The sequence below is a fragment of the Chlorocebus sabaeus genome, chromosome 14 (genome assembly GCF_047675955.1).
Source record: "Chlorocebus sabaeus isolate Y175 chromosome 14, mChlSab1.0.hap1, whole genome shotgun sequence".
Taxonomy (NCBI): Eukaryota; Metazoa; Chordata; class Mammalia; order Primates; family Cercopithecidae; genus Chlorocebus; species Chlorocebus sabaeus.
The window spans coordinates 69,763,106-69,774,689 of NC_132917.1; the positions used below are offsets into that span (position 1 = coordinate 69,763,106).

At 46.2% G+C, this 11,584-nt stretch overlaps 1 non-coding gene across 1 annotated transcript; it reads left to right on the plus strand.

Annotated features, from left to right (window-relative positions):
- The first annotated feature begins 6,358 nt into the window (after nucleotides 1-6,358).
- Nucleotides 6,359-6,462, plus strand: LOC119627462 (small nucleolar RNA U13). The gene has a single exon (XR_005243654.1). It is a non-coding gene; the product is annotated as a small nucleolar RNA U13 (small nucleolar RNA).
- The last annotated feature ends 5,122 nt before the right edge of the window (nucleotides 6,463-11,584 follow it).

Here is an 11,584-nt window from a genome sequence, read left to right on the forward strand (position 1 = left end):
TTTTACCTGTGTGATGTTCGCACGGAGCTCTGCCGGAGCAGAGACTGCAGGCCCCCTGCGGCTCTGACCCAGTGCCCAGGACCATGCCTGTGGGTGCTCAGCAATGGCCACTTGTGGATGGGTGCGCGAATGAATGAATGAATGAACAAACGAATGAATGCTTTTCAAGAGAGACAGAGGTGAACTTCAGGCTCAGAGCTAAGGCAGGACAAGAGTCTCCAGTATCATATGGCCCCAAGCAGAGGTGGTGAAACACAGCCAGTGAGGTTTTTACTAAAAACAAAGGACTTGATCACCATCAGAGTTGTACAGGACAGTGAGGGCCACAGAAAATGCCTGGGTTTTGGAAGAATCCAAGTGACTGGTTCAAAAACAAAAGCAATCGGACAGAAAACAATTTGGTTGAGAACAAGTTGCAGCGGAAACAATTCAACCCACAGGACAATTTGGTCTAAAAGTATACCCCACATTATTTTTCAAAAATTAGAATTTTAATGCAGCATGAAGGTGAATTGCATCGTTTTGTGCCTTTTCAAGTATTTTGCTTACATTTCGGGATATTTAGTTTTACCCTGTGCTTTAAATTTCTAGTTAATTTTTTAGTTAACTATTTTTATTCTGTTCATTTTTAACGTTTTTTATCATGATTTGGCACATATATATGTATTTGTTTGTTTGTTTGTGTTTGAGACAGAGTCTAACTCTTTCGTTCAGGCTGGAGTGCAATGGCATGATCTCGGCTCACTGCAACCTCTGTCTCCCGGGTTCAAGCGATTCTCCTGTCTCAGTCTCCTGAGTAGCTGGGATTACAGGCGTCTGCCACCATGCCCAGCTAATTTTTGTACTTTTAGTAGGGATGGGGTTTTGCCATGTTGGGCAGGCTGGTCTCGAACTCCTGACCTCAGGTGATCCACCGGCCTCAGCCTCCCCAAGTGCTGGGATTACAGGCATGAGCCACCACCCCCAGCCAGCACATATAGATGTAAAAGTACATAAAACATAAAGGTACTGTTTAATAGTTATAAAGTAAGAACCCACAAAAACACAACTAGTGAAGAGCCAGGACATCACTGGCCCCCAGGTACACCTGAGTGTCCTTCCCAACACAGCACCCTTGTTAGCCCTGAAGGACATAGCCACCCTGCTGCTGGGTGACTGTGTCCTTTTTGCCTTTGTCCTTTTGCCTCCTAAGAATGCATCTCTGTGGCTGGGCTTTAGGTTTGCCTATCTGTTTGAGAATACTACACAAACGAAATCATATTGTAAATGTTTTGTGTCTGGCTTCTTTCATTCAACACTGTGACATTCGTTTTTCTTGTGTGGTTGCAGTACACTCCTTTTCATTACCATACTGTGAGGTTTATAACAGCAAATGTTGGAAACGATCTAAATGTTAAAAAATAGGGGAGGCTAGGCACAGTGGCGCATCCCTGTAATCTCAGCACTTTGAGAGGCCGAGGCGGGTGGATCACTTGAGGTCAATGGTTCCAGACCAGCTTGGCCAACATGGTGAGACCCTTGTGTCTACCAAACACACAAAAATTAGCCGGGCATGGTGGCTGGCTCCTGTAGTCCCAGCTATTCCGGAGGCTGAGGCTGGAGAATCACTTGAACCCAGGAGGAGGAGTTTGCAGTGAGCCAAGATTGTGCCACTGCACTCTAGCACGGGCAACAGAGTGGGACTCTGTCTCAAAAAAAAAAAAAAAAAAAGACAAAATAGAGGATTGGTTTAATAAAGATGAAAGTTTACGAAACAGAAATTACGATGTAATCCTACTTTTGTTAAAAGGAAAGAAAGAAAAGGCAAGAACGAGAGAGTGAGAGCGAAAGAGTGAAAGAAAATACATTCATATGAATGTATATAGAGAAAGGTCTGGAAAAATACACCATGTTGTACCTAAGCAGGGTGAGTGAGTTCAAGGTTCTTATATATGTATATAAAATATGTGAGTGTGTGGCCCGGGTGCAGTGGCTCACGCCTGTAATCCCAACACTTTGGGAGGCCGAGGCAGGCAGATCACAAGGTCAAGAGATCGAGACCATCCTGGCCAACTTGGTGAAACCCCGTCTCTACTGAAAATACAAAAATTAACTGGGCATGATGGCGGGCGCCTGTAGTCCCAGCTACTCGGGAGGCTGAGACAGGAGAATCACTTGAACCCAGGAGGCAAAGCTTGCAGTGAGCCGAGATCGTGCCACTGCACTCCAGCCTGCCAACAAAGCGAGACTCCATCTCAAAAAAAAAAAGTGAGTGTGTGCGTGTGCATGTGTGTGTGTGTGTATGATATGTAGATCTAGATATAGATTGACTGAAGTTTCTGCTTTTCCCGCAAGGCTCACTCGTTGCTTTTGTAATTTAAAAAAAGAAAATACTAAAAGGAATTTAAACCATGAAAGAAAAAGCAAAGCAATAAAAATGAACAATCAAAAAAGAGGATTTGGAGTTTTAGGGAGGTTTTAGAGGTTTTTTTCTCTCCTAGTTTATTTTTAGCCAATTATGTCTCCTCTACTTGTTTGATGATCTTTTTTGGTGAGTTTTTTATTTTCATAATTTGATTTTTACATGAATATTTCCAACCACAGTTAACTGTTTCTGAGTTTTGTTAATATCATATACACTGCTTAGTTAACCAAGACCTAGTTGTTGGTTACTTTAGCTTTTCAAATTCATTTTTGCCCACTTTGTCTTGCCTTGCTCTGTTTATAATAGATGAAAACAACCTAAATTCATTTTAATAAAATATTTGTTTGTCCAAACTGTTCCAGCTAACTAAATTGAGTGCTCCAAAGTCAAGCCAGCTTAAATTCCAATCTCGGTTCAGCCCCTTACCATTTATACAACATTGGGCAAATTAACCTCTCCCAATCTCAATTCCCCCATCTACTAAATGGGGATAAAACCTACTTTGTAGATGTTTTGCAAGAATTAGAAAGAATTGCCTGGCTGGGTGCAGTGGCTCACGCCTGTAATCCCAGCACTTTGGGCGGGAGGATTGCTTGAGTCCAGGAGTTTGAGACCAGTCTGAGCAACACGGCAAAACCCCGTCCCTACAAAAAATACAAAAATTAGGCATGGTGGTGCATGTCTATGGTTGCAGCTACCCAGGAGGCTGAGGTGAGAGGATTGCTTGAGCCTGGGAGGTCGAGGCCACAATGAACTGTGATCGTGCCACTGTGCTCCAGCCTGGGATGACACAGCAAGATCCTGTAAGAAAATAAAAAGAAAGGAAAAGAAAAGAAAAGAAATGGGAAGGGAAGGGAAGAAAAGAAAAGAAAGAAAAGAAAAAGAAAAGAAGAAAAGGAAATGAAAAGAAAAGAGAAAAGAGATCGCCACATAAGCAAGCTGTGAGTTCCTTCATCTAGGGCTGGATAATTCTTTATTGTGTGGGTTGCTTGGTGCATTGTAGGATATTTTGCAGCCTCTGACCTTTACTTACTAGATGCCAGTAGTCCCTCCATCGCCCGTCCCCTGGAAGATGTGACAACCAAAAATGTCCCCAGACATTGCCAATACTGCCTTAGACCTGTCCCTCTCTCACCTCCATAACAAATGCCCCCAAGTCCTGTTGGTTCCTCCTTCATGTTACCTTTGGAATCGGTTCCCCTTTCTTCCTAGCTGGCTTAGCCCTTCAGTCCTCACCAGGGCAGCACAGAACCCCCGAGGCAACCTCCCTCCATCAGGCCTTCTGCCCTGCCTCCCTCCAGGGGCTGCACAGAGGGGCGAGACACGAAAACATGAAGGTCTGCTTTTGCTCTTTGATTTACTCCTGTTTCTCCCAGCTCAGGCAAGTATCCAGGCCTTTCATTTTACTAGGCCAAAAGCCAGTGTCGCATGTAAGACCCAAGACACTTTTCTTCCCCATCTTCTGTGCCTGCCTAAACTCCGGATGAGTGTATGTCCTAGTGCTCGGACAGGGAGTTGTGGGTGATCTCTGGATGAGTAAGGGAATATGCAGAGGGCAGATCTGGCTTGACAGGGGATCAACAGTGGTCAGTCCTGAGGACAACTGGCAGCCACACACCTCTCAGCAGCCTCGCTTCAAGCAAGTGGCAGGACATCACAAGGGGTGGGTGCCTGGCGTCCCTAGAGAGGGAAGACCTAAGACGGGGCCTCCTTGTGCCCCGTGCATGGCAGAGAAAGCAGCACAACCTTGTGGCCGGAAGGGCTCACATGTGCAGGGACGCTGGGCATTTCCATGGACACAGTGTGACTGCCACTGGGCAGCTTCAACCTGCAGGGTCCCCTTTCTCCAATGCTTCATTGCTGCATAAGTTTCCGGGACCTTTCCCCCAATCCACGGTAAAAAGAGCTTGCCAAAGCGATTGAGAATGGATTTCTCAAATGCCTGGCTGAATGGGGACTCAGAGTTGGACTTAATTTTCTTTTTTTTTTTTTTTCTTTTTTTTTGAGAGCAAGTCTCACTCTGTTGCCCAGCCTGGAGTGCAGTGGCGCCATCTTGGCTCACTGCAACCTCCACCTCCCAGGTTCAAGTGATTCTCCTGCCTCAGACTCCCAAGTAGCTGGGATTACAGGCACACACACCCCCATGTCCAGCTAATTTTTTTTGTATTTTCAGTAGAGACAGGTTTCACCATGTTCTCCAGGCTGGTTTTGAAGTCTTGACCTCAGATTATCTGCCTGCCTCTGCCTCCCAAAGTGTTGGGATTACAGGCATGAGTCATCATGCCCGACCAATTCACTTTAATTATGGAAAACTTTCTTAAATGACATCTCTCACATCAGCATCTATGAGTTTGTAAACTGAGGTTCAGATGCATCTCATGATGCAGAAGCCATCACGTCACTTCCCTGCCTCCAACCCTGCCCTGGCTCCCCATTACCTAAGAATGAAGGCTCCTCATGGTCCACCACAGAGGAAGCAGGGGCTCAGCCTCCACTCCAACTCCCAGGCCAGACATCACTAATTGATCACAGCATCTCGCTGGCTGTGTCTGAACACGGTCCCAGAATCCTTTGCAGCATTGCCCACTAGGCAGCCGCATGGGTCTGAGCTGGTCTTTGAGAAGTCAGGTAGTTTCTCTATTTTACCTCCATTTCCCCATTTTACTGCTTCTTAGATCCAGATACACCACTGGTAGATACATTTACATTGCAGAAGTGGTTGTTGTTTCCTCCAAAAATATTAATAAACTTAAAACACACTTTTGAATTGAGTGCATTTTAGAGCCGAAATAAAAGCAGCATCTCCCTCCCTGGTCTCCTGGAGTTTCCTCAAAGGCCACGTGAGAGGATCCATGCTGGCCCCTGTCTTCTCCTGTCTCCGTTAGCCGACACCAGCAGGCTGGTCCTTGCCTCTCTGTTTTCTTCCCTTTCCTCCCTCTACCCTAAGTATTTCTGGGAAACATCAACTCATTTGTCTTTCAAGACTCACTTAAAGATCTCTAGGGAGCTGTCCCTGACCGCACAATGTCCCATCCAGCACAGGAGTGGGGAGGAGGTCACAGCACAGGGTCACTCTAAGTCCTGCCTACCTCCCTCTCCCAGACTATCCTAGAGGACAGGGCTCCCTTCACACCCTTCCTAGTGCAGGGAGAGGCTCTGCTAGGAGCTCCTAGAGACAGGAAGAGCGCCACATGTGCCTTGGAGAAGTCACCACAGTCCAGCTCAGAGTTACACAGTTCTCCAGGCTTGGGGCTTACTGACCCACAGTATCAAGCAGTGAAAACTTGAAAGCCAATTGATTAGCCCGCAGTGAAAACATAACAGTCAGGTGGAGTGGATGGTCACAGTGGTCTGACCAGGATGTGCCCTCCTTGCTACCCAGCCAAGAGGCTTCCTTACCCAAGGTTACTTGGCAACGGTGGAGTCAGTACAGGAGCAGTGACTGATGGGCCTGGAACGTGGGGTGGTGTCAGTTCTGACAGCTGCCCCAGTATCTCCTCAGTGGTAGAGGATCAGGTGGGCGGACCAGGTCACCTCCCTGGAGCATGGAGGGTGGCCCTTCCCTCGCATGGCTACAAGGGCAGGACTCGTGGCCTTCAGTCTGTAACTCCAGCTGCCCTCTTGATGGACACATCGTGTTCTCAGATAAGGACACACCTTCGCACTGGTCCTCGAGCCAATCCCTGTACACCTGGGAGGCCTCCACTCTCCCGCCACCGGCAGCACTCGGCTTCCTCACTTGTCTTTCTCATTTGCTGCCAAGGGCCACCCACGCCTGGCACTGGGTGGGTGATCTGAATGACTGGTGGCTCCCAGGCTTCTTTTTCGTAGGTGCATGGGTTAGCAATTCGGAAACTACTTTCTAGGTATTTTAGAACCGGGCAAATAACTACCCTGGAGCCAGGTTTCTCATTATTTGAGAAAGAAGTTGCAAATCTCAAGGGGAAGGTGACGATCCTTTTGCAGCTTGTAAGCGTGATGATTGGGTGTTTGCGAGAGCGTGTGTGATGTGCCACCCTCACATCTTGTTACAACATCAGCACATTAGCCGTGCGACATGAGAAATAATAAATAAAGGGGAAGCTTAGACTAAGCCCTAGAGTGTGGGGTTGGCATTGGAAGTATCAGCATGAATTCCTATTTTAATATATATAGAGAGGGAGAGATAGAAATATAGAGAAGTGGGCCAGGTGCGGTGGCTCATGCCTGTAATCCCAGCACTTTGGGAGGCCAAGGCGGGTGGATCATGAGGTCAGGAGATCGAGACCATCCTGGCTAACACGGTGAAATCCCATCTCTACTAAAGAAAACTACAAAAAATTAGCCGGGCGAGGTGGCGGGCGCCTGTAGTCCCAGCTACTCGGGAGGCTGAGGCAGGAGAATGGCGTGAACCCGGAAGGCAGAGCTTGCAGTGAGCCAAGATCATGCCACTGCACTCCAGCCTGGGTGACAGAGAGAGACTCCATCTCAAAAAAAAAAAAAAAAAAAAAAGGAAATAGAGAGAAGTGTACTCTATGGTTTTCTTCTTAGCTCTGACCACTGAGAGGTCCTAGGAGTGATGACATGCCAGCAGCAAGAAGCACACACACCTGACACCCAGATCCTTGTTTCTGAATATCTGACCCCACTCAAAGGAGCCAGGGCTCCTGGAGAAATGGCTGATCCCAGGGCTGGTACAGGGAAGGGACAAGATGAGCCTGGAACATCTTTTTTTTTTTTTTTTTTTTTTTTTTGAGACAGAGTCTCGCTCTGTCAGCAGGCTGGAGTGCAGTGGCACGATCTTGGCTCACTGCAACCTCCACCTCCCAGGTTCAAGTGATTCTCCTGCCTCAGCCTCCCAAGTAGCTGGGATTACAGGCGTGCACCACCACGCTTGGCTAATTTTTGTAGTTTTAGTAGAGATGGGGTTTCACCATGTTGGCCAGGCTGGTCTCAAACTCCTGACCTCAAGTGATCCACCTGCCTCAGCCTCCCAAAGTGCTGGGATTACAGGCGTGAGCCATCACACCTGGCCTGCCTGGAACATCTTGTGCCAGAAAATAAGGAAGGGCCCTGATGATGATGGGGACACGTCCCAAGGAGACAGGAGCCAGTTTGAAGCTGCTCCATGGCCAAATCTAAAAGAATTTCAGCATCCAAATAAATAATGATTGTAAATGAGTATAACTCATAGAAAAATAAGAATCTCTAAGTCCACATGGTATAAATCAACCAATAAATGAGTAAGGAAAGCTCTCCTGTAGAGTTGAGGGCCAGCTAATAGGTATAGAAGGATAGAATTAGTCCTGTACACCCAGCTACTTTGGAGGCTGAGGCAGGAGGATCACTTGAGCCCAGGAGTTTGAGACCAGCTAGGGCAAAAAAGCAAGACCCTGTGAAGAAGAAAGAAGAAAGAAGAAAGAAGGAGAAGAGGGAGAGGAAGAGGAAGAAGAAGAAGGAGAAGGAGGAGGAGGAGGAGGAGGAAAAGGAGGAGAAGGAGATTTGAAAATCACCATCATTTGGTAATTTGGTAACATCACAGTGACAATTCAGGCAAGGACCATCAATGGGTACTGAGTCTAGTGGTGACAGTCTTATGAGAAACAGGATATTTATATGGCTTCAGAGTGTCTCCCCACATGACACTTACTCATGATGGGGGTAAAATAGTTATTTATGGAGTAGAAACCTGGCAAACAGCACTTTGACCAAGTGATGAAACAAGTCGGCAACCTGTGCCTCCTGACACGATATACTGAGGACACACCATCACTTCGGGGTATTCCTGCCTGAAACACACAGCCCGAATCTCACCACAACTGAACATAAGGTTCAGCCCAACTAAGGAATATTCTACAGAATAACTGGCCAGGTGTCCTCAAAACTGTCAGGGTCATGAAAACAGAGACAGAGGAATTATTCAGATTAAAGGAAATGAAAGAGACACGGTGACTAAATGCAATATGTAGCTGAATTCAGTCCTGGACCAGAAAATAATTTGGGGGCCAACAATGTTCTTGTTGGGATAATTGGAAACATTGGAGTCAGGTCTGAAGATCAGTGATAGTGGTAGTTTATCAGTGAACTTCCTGATTTTGATAACTACATCATGGTTATATAAGACAATGCCCCGTTTGCTGAATCCACGCCTTCCTAACTGTGGTGCAGCACTCTTCAGCGGCCTCCTGACAAAAGTGTCTCTGTCAAGAAGTCTGATGCAGGGGCACGCCCAAGATGTCCGAATAGGAACAACTCCAGCCTCCAGCTCCCAGCGTGAGTGACTCAGAAGATGGGTGATTTCTGCATTTTCAACTGAGGTACTGGTTCATCTCACTGGTGAGTGCCGGACAATCGGTGCTGGTCAGCTGGTGCAGCCTGACCAGCGAGAGCTAGAGCAGGGCAAGGCATCGCCTCACCTGGGAAGCGCAAGGGGGAAGGGAATCCCTTTTCCTAGCCAAGGGAAACTGAGACACACAACACCTGGAAAATCGGGTAACTCCCACCCTAATACTGCATTTTACCAAGAGCCTTAGCAAACGGCACACCAGGAAATTATATCCCACACCTGGCCCAGAGGGTCCCACACCCACGGAGCCTCCCTTATTGGAGCACAGCGGTCTGAGATCTAACTGCAAGGTGGCAGCAAGGCTGGGAGAGGGGCGCCTGCCATTGCTGAGGCTTAAGAGGGTAAACAAAGCCACCAGGAAGCTCAAATTGGGTGGAGCCCACTGCAGCTCAAGGAGGCCGGCCTGCCTCTGTAGACTCCTCCTCTGGGGACAGGACATAGCTAAACAAAAAGCAGCAGAAACCTTGGCAGAGGTAAATGCCCCTGTCTAATAGCTTTGAAGAGAGCAGTGGATCTCCCAGCACAGAGGTTGAGATCTGAGAATGGACAGACTGCCTGCTCAAGTGGGTCCCTGACCCCTGAGTAGCCTAACTGGGAGACATCCCCCGCTAGGTGCAGATCGACACCTCACACTTCACACGGCGGGGTACACCCCTGAGACGAAGCTTCCAGAGCGAAAATCAGACAGCAACACTCTCTGTTCAGCAATATTCTATCTTCTGCAGCCTCCGCTGCTGATACCCAGGCAAACAGGGTCTGGAGTGGACCTCAAGCAAACTCCAACAGACCTACAGCAGAGGGTCCTGACTGTTAGAAGGAAAACTAACAAACAGAAAGGACATCCACACCAAAACCTCATCAGTACGTCACCATCATCAAAGACCAAAGGCAGATAAAACCACAAAGATGGGGAAAAAGCAGTGCAGAAAAGCTGGAAATTCAAAAAATCAGAGCGCATCTCCCTCTCCAAAGGAACGCAGCTCATTGCCAGCAATGGAACAAAGCTGGACGGAGAATGACTTTGATGATTTGAGAGAAGAAGGCTTCAGCCAATCAAACTTCTCAGAGCTAAAGGAGGAACTACGTAACCAGCGCAAAGAAACTAAAAACCTTGAAAAAAGAATGGATGAATGGATAACTAGAATAATCAATGCAGAGAAGACCTTAAAAGAACTGATAGAGATGAAAACCATGACATGAGAAATATGTGACAAATGCACAAGCTTCAGTAACCGACTCGATCAGCTGGAAGAAAGAGTATCAGCAATTGAAGATCAAATGAATGAAATGAAGCGAGAAGAGAAGTGTGGAGAAAAAAGAGTAAAAAGAAAGGAACAAAGCCTCCAAGAAGTATGGGATTATGTGAAAAGACCAAATCTACGTCTGATTGGTGTGCCTGAAAGTGACGGGGAAAATGGAACCAAGTTGGAAAACACTCTGCAGGATATCATCCAGGAGAATTTCCCCAACCTAGTAAGGCAGGCCAACATTCAAATTCAGGAAATACAGAGAACGCCACAAAGATACTCTTCAAGAAGAGCAACTCCAAGACACATAATTGTCAGATTCACCAAAGTTGAAATGAAGGAAAAAATGTTAAGGGCAGCCAGAGAGAAAGGTCGGGTTACACACAAAGGGAAGCCCATCAGACTAACAGCAGATTTCTCAGCAGAAACTCTCCAAGCCAGAAGAGAGTGGGGGCCAATATTCAACATTCTTAAAGAAAAGAATTTTCAACCCAGAATTTCATATACAGCCAAACTAAGTTTCAGAGATTTTGTCACCACCAGGCCTGCCCTACAAGAGATCCTGAAGGAAGCACTAAACACGGAAAGGAAAAACAGGTACCAGCCATTGCAAAAACATGTCAAAATGTAAAGTCCACCAATGCTAGGAAGAAACTGCATCAACTAACGAGCAAAATAACCAGCTAATATCATAATGACAGGATCAAAGTCACACATAACAATATTAACCTTAAATGTAAATGGACTAAATGGTCCAATTAAAAGACACAGACTGGCAAATTGGACAAAGAGTCAAGACCCATCAGTTTGCTATATTCAGGTGACCCATCTCACATGCAGAGACACACATAGGCTCAAAATAAAGGGATGGAGGAAGATCTACCAAGCAAACAGAAAACAAAAAAAAGCAGGGGTTGCAATTCTACTCTCTGATAAAACAGGCTTTAAACCATCAAAGATCAAAAGAGACAAAGAAGGCCATTACATGATGGTAAAGGGATCAATTCATCAGGAAGAACTAACTATCCTAAATATATATGCACCCAGTACAGGAGCACCCAGATTTATAAAGCAAGTCCTTAGAGACTTACAAAGACACTTAGACTCCCACACAATAATATTGGGAGACTTTAACACCCCACTGTCAACACTAGACAGATCAACAAGACAAAGTTAACAAGGATATCCAGGAATTGAACTCAACTCTGCACCAAGCAGACCTAATACTCCACCCCAAATCAACAGAATATACATTCTTCTTAGCACCACATCACACTTATTCTAAAATTGACGACATAGTTGGAAGTAAAGCACTCCTCAGCAAATGTAAAAGAACAGAAATTATAACAAACTGTCTCTCAGACCAAAGTGCAATTAAACTAGAACTCAGGACTAAGAAACTCAATCAAACTGCTCAACTACATGGAAACTGAACAACCTGCTCCTGAATGACTACTGGGTACATAACGAAATGAAGGCAGAAATAAAGATGTTCTTTGAAACCAGTGAGAACAAAGATACAACATACCAGAATCTCTGGGACACATTTAAAGCAGTGTGTAGAGGGAAATTTATAGCACTAAATGCCCACAAGAGAAAGCAGGAAAG